Genomic DNA, 10,210 nt, shown 5'->3' with positions numbered 1-10,210 from the left:
TTAAAAAGAGCTTATGGAAAAAATTATTCTTGCTGCACATTATACAAATAGGCCAAGTACAATAAAGCAAACCAGGCTTAGCATAATTTTTCCTCAGTAAAAATGAGGAACTGGAAAGGAAAAAATTATGTTTCAAAACTATAATACACTTAATATTTGATTTTAATCTTCTCTAATATTTTTTCAATTTTATTTTCTGCAGTTTGGATAGAATTCTGATTTTTCTGCCTACAAGTCTCCAAAATTATGTTTTTAATTTTTTCGTTTTTCCCCATTTTTCCTAACTGGGACTCACTGAAACCTAAACCATGCTTTCATAAAGCCCTGAAAACTAAGGACTAGACAACTTAAGCTTCAGAAGAAAACAGCAACAACCTATTTATATGTGTTGAGGTCCCGACCTGCGGGACGAGCAATGGAGACCCTAGGGAGGGAGTGGGGAATTAAAAGAGAGAGACAGGAGACACAGAGAATGGAGACAAGTCAAGGATCTGATCAAGTCTCGTTTATTAGCTACAAGGCGGTTGCTTATAAACAAGTAAGGGCGGGAAGTTCTGAGGGCTGAGGTCAGAGAGTAACCATGGAGACGAGGCTGCAGGCTAGCCTTGTAACTAGGAGGAATGTGAAACTTAAACAATAAGGGAAGCCCACAAGATGGAGGTTTAGGTAAGAGGAACAAAAGCTTAAGCAACATAGTTACAAGATGGCTACTGCTCCCCACAGGTTCCCCTTTTTAATTTAATTTTTGTGTGGCCGATTGCCTGTGGGGACCATGCCTGTCTTAGGTCAAGAGATACACCTGCAGTGATGCTTTTTACCCTTACCCATCATAGGGTGAGCGGGATTCATAACCCAGTCCCCTGTCTTAGGCGGGAGCATCTTACTGCTAGGCTCTCAGGTTGCCCGTCATTGGCTAACTGGTCCAGCTCATCAGGCGATGTCAGAAACGGTTGATGGTGCTTATCAAGCTTCTACCGTAGCCTTGATCCAACTCCATTTCCCTGTCGGCCATTTCCATCTTATGGTAATGGCCCTGTAGGGGCTGCATTTTTATGGAGTCAATCTGTTGTTTAACAAAAGCCATGACCTTGTTGAATATAAGAGGTCCAACAGTGAGGAGTAGGAGGAAAATGACAAAAGGGCCGAGGAGGGGGAGCATATAGAGGAGGAACCCATTCAACCCTCCCCACAATGGATTATTGAAGAGAGCTTTTCTTCTTTTTTGCCAGGTCTTCTTGCAGGGCTTTTATCCTATCTCTGACAACATCAGAATGGTTAGCATAAACGTAGCATTTTTTATCTAATGCAAGGCACAGTCCTCCTTTCTGGGCGGTGAGCAGATCTAGGCCTCGTCGGTTTTGCAGGACTACTTCGGATAGGGAGTCAAGTTGATCTTACATCATATTGTGATCTGAATCCGCTGTCAGTCTTAGGTATGAGAGTGATTATTAGGGATATCAATATTAAGGTCCACATGTTTCTGAAAGATTGAAAGAGGGGGAACAGGGAATAATCCTCAGGGCTTAACACATTCCCTGGGAGGGGTTATTATCCTCACATCCTGATGTTTCTTTACTGTCTACTTGTTTCACTAATCTCTCTGGTAGCCATCTGGCTGAATCTGCTTCTTTTGCATATACACAGACTGGTCCTCTACCCCAAATCAATATGGGGTCGGGTCCATGCCAGGAGCCAGTCATAGGATCTTTCCATATCACTGATGCGAATTTTGTTTGAGTTTCTGATTGCCAATGGCGTTCTGCAGTGGAGTGTCCATTTTTGTCTAAGTTAAAAAATTGAGTATAAATAGTGAATGTGCCATGAGGTTTCTGGGGGACCACTTAATGGGGTACCATTCCCCCTTTTTTATTTTTCAAAGGTAATTTTTAAAGTGAGATGGGTTCTCTCAACTATCCCTTGGCCTTGAGGATTATAGGGGATGCCAGTTATATGTTGTATGTTTAATTGAGAGCAGAACCGGGCAAAGGCTGTGCTGGTATACCCTGGTCCATTATCAGTTTTAATTTTTTGTGGACAGCCAAGGGTGGCAAAAGCAGATAGTAAGTGCCTGATGACGTGTTTAGTGGCTTCTCCAGTTTGGCAAACACATATCCACTGTAGGTATCAATGCATACATGAACATATTTGAGATTGCCAAATTCTGAAACATGAGTTACATCCATCTGCCAGAGTGCATTAGGGACTAGGCCCCTAGGGTTAACTCCCAAATGGGGTACGGGTAAGTGAGTGGCACATAGCTAATCCCTGTTGATAGGCAGGGCCTATGTCTGAGCACAGGCGTATATACCCTGAGAGATCTGTTTTCCTTTTATAAGGGCGGATAGCCGCTTGGCAGGCAGCATTAGCATTTTCAAATGCTAGTTGTTTAACAAAATCTGTGCCTGCATCTGCATTACCAAAAATTCTGCCTGCCGCTGTAATGAGGTGATGTACAAATTCTGAAAAAGGTTCATCTGGCCCTTGTTTTATGCTGGTAAGGGAGGCACTAACATCCCCATTTGTAGGCAGCTTTTGCCAGGCCTTTGTACCAGCAGTTTGAATTTGGGCATACAGACCTGCATCATACTGCATTTGTGTGTCGCTGGTAGTGTAATTGCCTTCACCAGCTAGCATGTCAAAATTCCAATTATTATTAGCCTGTGCATTGTGGCGGGCAGTTTCCTTACAACACTCATAAAACTCAGATTTCCACAACAAATAATCACCCCCTGAAAGGGTGGCTGGGGCCAAGGTCTGCCAATCTCCTGGGGTAAGCCAATTTTCGGCCACTGATTCTAAAATTGCAGTGGTGTACAGAGCAGTAGCGCTGTATTGTGCCACTGCAGTTTTTAGTTCTTTGATTATTTTAAAATCAAAACCTGCATGATGCCTCCAAGCTGTCCCCTGCTGGTCGGTGGTTTCTGTCACTGGGTACGCGCTTGGATCCTCTAAATCTAATAAGGTGTTAAGCTGAGGAGGTTGTCTTAACGCCGCCCCCCATGGGGAGGTATGACATTTTGGGTAACTTGAGTTTTAGCCTCATTCTTTATTTTACCTATTTTTATTTTTTCAAGCTGTTCCATGAGCTCTTGATGCTCAGTTTCAAGCCTATCCTGTTCTTTTAGGTACTCGATTTTTTCTTGTAACCTTTTTCGGGGATCAATAACGAGACATGCCATTGGGGGTGCTGAGGGCCCTGCCTTGTAAGGCGGAGGTCGCCGCCTATGGGGGAACCAATCTGAGTTTTTGTAACGGTCCACCTCTTCTTCTAAGTCATCCCAATCTATTCCCTCCTCAATGCCTTTGTCTTCAGAATTATTTGCTCTTTCAATTAGCCAGGGGGTCTTTTCCTTTTTGGTGTGTCTAGATCCTGAGTTGGGGGCCCCCTGGGCAGACACCCTCTTTGGCCCTCTTTATGTCTTTGCTGAAGGCGCATTTTTAGTTTCAGCCTGGCATTGTGACTCTCCGGATATCCCCTTCTTTGAGTCACTATCAGAGGATATTAAATCCTCCTCATTAGCTTGTAGCGACTGCGCCTCATCAGTTACAGACAATTGCTAAGAGTCACCTGGGCTCTTAGAACTGTTGAGGGTGTTTTTATTGAGTTCTCCCTTTAAGAAAGATTCTCCCTGAGTAATTACATTGGCAATGAGGGGGTCATGGCATCTCTGAGTTAAAATTTCATCTATCAGTTTCCAATAAGAAAAGGCTGTGACTGGGACCTTCTCGGGTCCGAAAGCACTGTAATAATCTTTTAAAGCATCCCCTACCCTTTTCCACTGTTTTTGGTCTATGGTTCCTTCCTTGGGAAACCAAGGGCAGACATCCTGAATATAGTCAAAATATTTACACAATCGTTTTATTTTCACCTTTATTCCCCGCACCTTTAAAGCCTTACTTAAACTCTCTATGAAAAACTCATGCTGGCTGATTTCCTGTCCCATATTCGCCGTCCGCTTACCAGAGCATGAGTCTGTGGCAGGTTCTCACGACGCTCTTTCCTCTGGGTTTCTTAATCCTTCTGTGCCGGCTGACCTCTACGGCATCCCTCACCGTGTCCCTCAGACTCGAGCTCTCACGTTGGGCGCCAGTTTGTCCCGACCCATGGGACGAGCAACGGAGACCCTAGGGAGGGAGTGGGGATTAAAAGAGAGAGACAGGAGACACGGAAAATGGAGACAAGTCAAGGATCTGATCAAGTCTCGTTTATTAGCTACAAGGCGGTTGCTTATAAACAAGTAAGGGCGGGAAGTTCTGAGGGCTGAAGTCAGAGAGTAACCATGGAGACGAGGCTGCAGGCTAGCCTCATAACTAGGAGTGTGAAACTTAAACAACAAGGGAAGCCCACAAGATGGAGGTTTAGGTAAGAGGAACAAAAGCTTAAGCAACATAGTTACAAGATGGCTACTGCTCCCCACATGTTGATGTCGTACATTGTTCTGTGTCAGCAGGTGTTACCTCTAAGCCCCAGAAACAGAGTACTACTTGGAACAGATCAATCTCTTCCACTCCAACACTGCATTTGGTGCCCCATAATGATAACTCCCTCTCAGCAGAAAGTAGCCAGAAAGATTACTACGCCCCATATCACTAAAATTCTCATAATTAAATATACAAGCATGATAGAAATCATTCACAAATTGACAGTGGAGATTGTGGCAGGTCAGGTCTCATTAACACAGGCCTCTGTAACGACTGTTTCAGCACTGGCTGAATGGTTAAGTAAAGTATTAAAAACTGATAGAGTCAATGCCCTTGCACAAAGGCTGGAATGTAACAAAAGCCCACCAACAGTTTTATAGAAGGAATATAAGCTTTGAAAAAACTTTATAATTTTGAGTTTGTTTGGTGATATTTCCCCCGCCTTCTCCTTGTAACCAGTTACAGAAATAAAAACTCTCTGTCTCCCCAGTTCATCTGCATCTCATTATTGGGCCACAACTATAAGCAGCCTGACCCTCAGTTTGGTCCAGGAAGAGTGGTACTGACAAGCAAGAATGAATGGGAGAGATATTGGGGTGTATTTTTGATGGGGGTTGGTGACTGGGTGCAGGCATAGTAGGAAAGTCTAGGACAATTCCTATGTTTTGTGAACCCCCAAAATTGTAGACAGGCCTCAATTAATTTAGAAAGTTAATTTACCAAGGATGAGGATGGGTACCCATGACAGCCTCAGAAGGTACTGATGACATATGCCAAAGGTCATCAGGACACATCTTGGTTTTATACATTTTCTAAATGTATACATTTTATACATGAGACATCAATCAACATATCTAAAGTGAACATTGGTTTGATCTGGAAAGGTGGGACAACTTGCCACAAGGAGGGGGCTTCTAGGTCACAGGTAGGTCAGAGACAAATGGTTACATTCTTATAAGTTTCTGATTAGTGTTTCCAAAGGAGGCAATCAGACATGCATTTATCTCACTGAGCAAAGTGTGACTTTTAATAGAATGGGAGGCAGGCTTGCCCTAAGCAGTTCCTAGCTTGAATGTTCCCTTTAGCTTAGTGATTTGGTGTCCCAGGATATTTTCTTTTCACAGTTTGTATTCACTGAGATAGGAAAGGCAACAAGAATCTGTCTTCCCCAATCCCACCCCCATCTCCATCCCCTGTCCTGTGTGTCTTTTGCTCTTCTCAAAGTGTTCCTCAAAAACACTTTTTACCTCTTTCTCAAATATTTCTTTAACAAGCAGTCTACAGGGATCTATTTGATGAAAAATTAAAGCCTTTGTTTTTATGCCTCTTATTTGATACTTCATTCCCTGTTTTCATTTGCCATTCATTCCACAATCAGAAATTCTAGGAAAACGGTTTGGAGTTTCCTCAAAAAACAAAACATAACAAGAACAACAAAATAAAAATAGAGCTACCATAGGATTCAGCAATCCCACTGCAGGGTACATAGCCTAAAGAAAGGAAATCAGTATATCAAAGAGATATCTGCACTCCATATTTGTTGCAGCACTGCTTACAATAACCAAAATTTGGAAGCAATGTTAATGTCCATCAATAGATGAAAAGATAAAGAAAATGTGGTATAAATACATAATGGAGTATTATTTAACCATAATAAGTAATATCTTGTCATTTGCAACAATATGGATAGAATTGAGAGTCATTATGCTAAGTGAAATAAGTCAGGCACAGAAAGACAAACATCGCATGTTCTCACTTGTGGGATTTTAAAAATCAAAACAATGAAGTCATGGAGCTAGAGAATGGAAGGATGATTACCAGTTAGGGGGATTATGGGAACAGAAAAATGAAGAATAAATAATACTTAGTATTTAATAGCATAACAGGGTGACTATAGTCAATAACAATTTAATTGTACTTTTAAAAATATCAAGAGAATAATTGGATTATTAGTAACACAAGGAATAAATTCCATTTTATCTGATGTGATTATTATGCATTGCATGCCTGTATCAAAACATCTCATGTATCCCATAAACATATACACCTACCATATGGCCAGAAAAATATAAAAAAGGAATAAAAAAGAAATCCTGTATAGCGTCCTCCTGTATCTCTTTGCATATTCAGCTTATCTTTCTAATTTGGCTTTAAACCTACGATGGTTTAAACATTTTTTTTGTTTAATCATTTGTTTTTGTTTTTGTTTTTAATTGTACTTTAAGTTCTGGAGTACATGTGCAGATCTTGCAGGATTGTTGCATAGGTACACACATACCATGGTGTTTGCTGCCTCCATTCCCCCATCACCTATATCAGGCATTTCTCCCAATGTTTCATTTCTTGAATTTGCCTGGAGCCCATCTTTGAGCTGGGCAGGCAATACATGTTTTATAAACAGTTATTTAATTCACTTGAACTAAGGAGATATACCAGAGGTAAGGGAGATTTTAGAAATAGCAGGGTAAGAAATGTAGACCAATGACCTACAAAGCAAATGGCAATCAAGAAATGGAGACATCCCAGGTCAAGATTTTTGTCTATTAAGAGAATAAGTAGAAGGTAGAGAGTAGGAAGGTAGGTAAATAGAAGATGAGTAAAGTAAAATAATAGTTATTCCCAAGACAGGGAGCCAGTTGCTTGTTCCTCAAGGAAGTGGCCCTAATAGGAAGGATAGAAGGTGCTCAGAGAGGGCCAATAAGAGAGAAAACACATGGCCAGGGAGGCTGAAGGGAATAAATTGGGCATTAAATAGAATGGATGATCCAGAATGAACAAGGCACAGAAACTTCATAGACACTCAGTCCTAGACATTTTTCTTTAGACAGTCTTGTTGTGTCACCAGGGCTGAAGTACAGTGGTGCTATCACAGCTCATTGCAGTCTCAAACTCTTAGGCTCAAGTGATCCTCCCACCTCAGCCTCCTGAGTAATCCTAGATATTTTTATGGAAGCATCAAGGTTGGGATGTGATCACTTCATTCTGTCCCTAATTAACACAGTAGTTTGGTTTTTATTTTAATTGCATTTTAGGTTTTGGGGTACATGTGCAGAACATACAAGATAGCTGCATAGGTACACACATGGCAGTGTGCTTTGCTGCCTTCCTCCCCTTCACCCACATTTGGCATTTCTCTCCAGGCTATTCCTCCCCAGCTCCTTCCCCCCACTGTCCCTCCCTTATTCCCCCCAACAGATCCTAGTGTGTAGTACTCCCTTCCCTGTGTCCATGTGTTCTCATTTTTCCTCACCTGCCTATGAGTGAGAACATGCGGTATTTCATTTTCTGTTCTTGTGTCAGTTTGCTGAGAATGATGTTCTCCAGATTCACCCATGTCCCTACAAACGACACAAACTCATCATTTTTTATTGCTGCATAATATTCCATGGTGTATATGTGCCACATTTTCCCAGTCCAGTTTATCATTGATGGGCATTCGGGTTGGTTCCAGGTCTTTGCTATTGTAAACAGTGCTACAATGAACATTCGTGTGCATGTGTCCTTATAGTAGAACAATTTATAGTCCTTTATTTATAGTAACGGGATTGCTGGGTCAAATGGAATTTCTATTTCTAAGGCCTTGAGGAATCGCCACACTGTCTTCCACAATGGTTGAACTAATTTACACTCCCACCAACAGTGTAAAAGTGTTCCTATTTCTCCACATCCTCTCCAGCATCTGTTGTCTCCAGATTTTTTAATGATTGCCATTCTAACTGGCATGAGATTGTATCTCAATGTGGTTTTGATTTGCATCTCTCTAATGACCACTGATGATGAGCATTTTTTCACGTTTGTTGGCCTCATGTACGTCTTCTTTGGTAAAGTGTCTGTTCATATCCTTTGCCCATTTTTGAATGCACTTGTTTGTTTTTTTCCTGTAAATCTGTTTGAGTTCTTTGTAAATTCTGGATATCAGCCCTTTGTCAGATGGGTAGACTGCAAAAATTCTTTCCCATTCTGTTGGTTGCCGATTCACTCTAGTGACTGTTTCTTTTGCTGTGCAGAAGCTGTGGAGTTTGATTAGGTCCCATTTGTCTATTTTGGCTTTTGTTGCCAATGCTTTTGGTGCTTTGGTCATGAAGTCCTTGCCTATTCCTATGTCCTGTATGGTTTTGCCTAGATTTTATTCTAGAGTTTTTATGGTGCCAGGTCTTCTGTTTAAGTCTTTAATCCATCTGGAGTTAATTTTAGTGTAAGGTGTCAGAAAGGGGTCCAGTTTCTGCTTTCTGCACATGGCTAGCCAGTTTTCCCAACACCATTTATTAAACAGGGAATCCATTCCCCATTGCTTGTTTTTGTCAGGTTTATTCAAGATTGTATGGTGGTAGATATGTTGTGTTGCCTCCAATGCCTCTGTTCTGTTCCATTAGTCTATATCTCTGTTTTGGTACCAGTACCATGCTGTTTTGATTACTGTAGCCTTGTAGTATAGTTTGAAGTCCAGTAGTGTGATGCCTCCAAGTGTGTTCTTTTTGCTTAGAATTGACTTGGCTATGCGGGCTCTCTTTTGGTTCCATATGAAGTTTATGGTGTTTTTTTCCAGTTCTGTGAAGAAAGTCAATTGTAGCTTGATGGGGATAGCGTTGATTCTGTAAATTACTTTGGGCAGTATAGCCATTTTCACGATATTGATTCTTTCTAACCATAAACATGAAATGTTTCTCCATCTGTTTGTGTCCTCTCTTATTTTGTTGAGCAGTGGTTTGTAGTTTTCCTTGAAGAGGTCCCTTACGTTCCTTGTAAGTTGTATTCCTAGGTATTTTATTCTTTTTGTAGCGATTGTGAATGACAGGTCATTCTTGATTTGGCTCTCTTTATGTCTGTTATTGGTGTATAGGAATGCTTGTGATTTTTGCACATTGATTTTATATCCTGAGACTTTGCTGAAGTTGCTTATCAGTTTCAGGAGTTTTTGGGCTGAGGCGATGGGGTCTTCTAGGTATACTATCATGTCGCCTGCAAATAGAGACAATTTGGCTTCCACCTTTCCTATTTGAATACCCTTTATTTCTTTTTCTTGCCTGATTGCTCTGGCTAGAACTTCCAGTACTATATTGAATAGGAGTGGTGAGAGGGCATCCTTTTCTAGTGCTGGATTTCAAAGAGAATACTTCCAGTTTTTGCCCATTCTGTATGATACTGGCTGTTGGTTTGTCATAATAGCTTTATTACTTTGAGATTTATTCCATCAATACCGAGTTTATTGAGGGTTTTTAGCATAAAGGGCTATTGAATTTTGTCAAATGCCTTCTCTGTGTCAATTGAGATAATCATGTGGTTTTTGTTTTTGGTTCTGTTTATGTGATGAATTACGTTTATAGACTTCCGTATGTTGAACCAGCCTTGCATCCCCGGGATGAATCCTACTTGATCATGATGGATAAGTTTTTTGATGTGCTGTTGCAATCAGTTTGCCAGTATTTTATTGAAAATTTTTGCACATATGTTCATCATGGATATTGGCCTGAAGTTTTCTTTTCTTGTTGAGTCTCTGCCAGGTTTTGGTATCAGAATGATGTTGGTCTCATAAAATGATTTGGAAAGGATTCCCTCTTTTTGGATTATTTGGAATAATTTCAGAAGGAATGGTACCAGCTCCTCTTTGTGTGTCTGGTAGAATTTGGCTGTGAACCCATCTGGACCTGGGCTTTTTTTGTGTGGTAGGCTCTTAATTGCTTTCTCGACTTCAGATTTTGTTATTGGTCTATTCATAGTTTCATCTTCCTCCTGGTTTAGGGTTGGGAGGACACAGGTGTCCAGGAATTTATCCATTTCTTCCAGGTTT

General features: G+C 41.0%; 1 protein-coding gene across 4 annotated transcripts in view; it reads left to right on the top strand.

Annotated features, from left to right (window-relative positions):
- The first annotated feature begins 624 nt into the window (after positions 1-624).
- Positions 625-10,210, top strand: part of LOC100387637 (cytochrome P450 4A11-like) — an 82,890-nt gene continuing 73,304 nt past the window's right edge. For all 4 annotated transcript variants that reach the window (XM_078331659.1, XM_078331660.1, XM_078331658.1 and 1 more), the window contains exon 1: positions 625-4,363. The gene's annotated coding sequence lies outside the window, so the exon portion shown is untranslated. The remainder of the gene's footprint in view (positions 4,364-10,210) is intronic.

This window comes from Callithrix jacchus, chromosome 7, assembly GCF_049354715.1.
Source record: "Callithrix jacchus isolate 240 chromosome 7, calJac240_pri, whole genome shotgun sequence".
Taxonomy (NCBI): Eukaryota; Metazoa; Chordata; class Mammalia; order Primates; family Cebidae; genus Callithrix; species Callithrix jacchus.
Note: the sequence above shows the minus strand (reverse complement) of the source record. Positions and strands in the feature narration are given on the sequence as shown.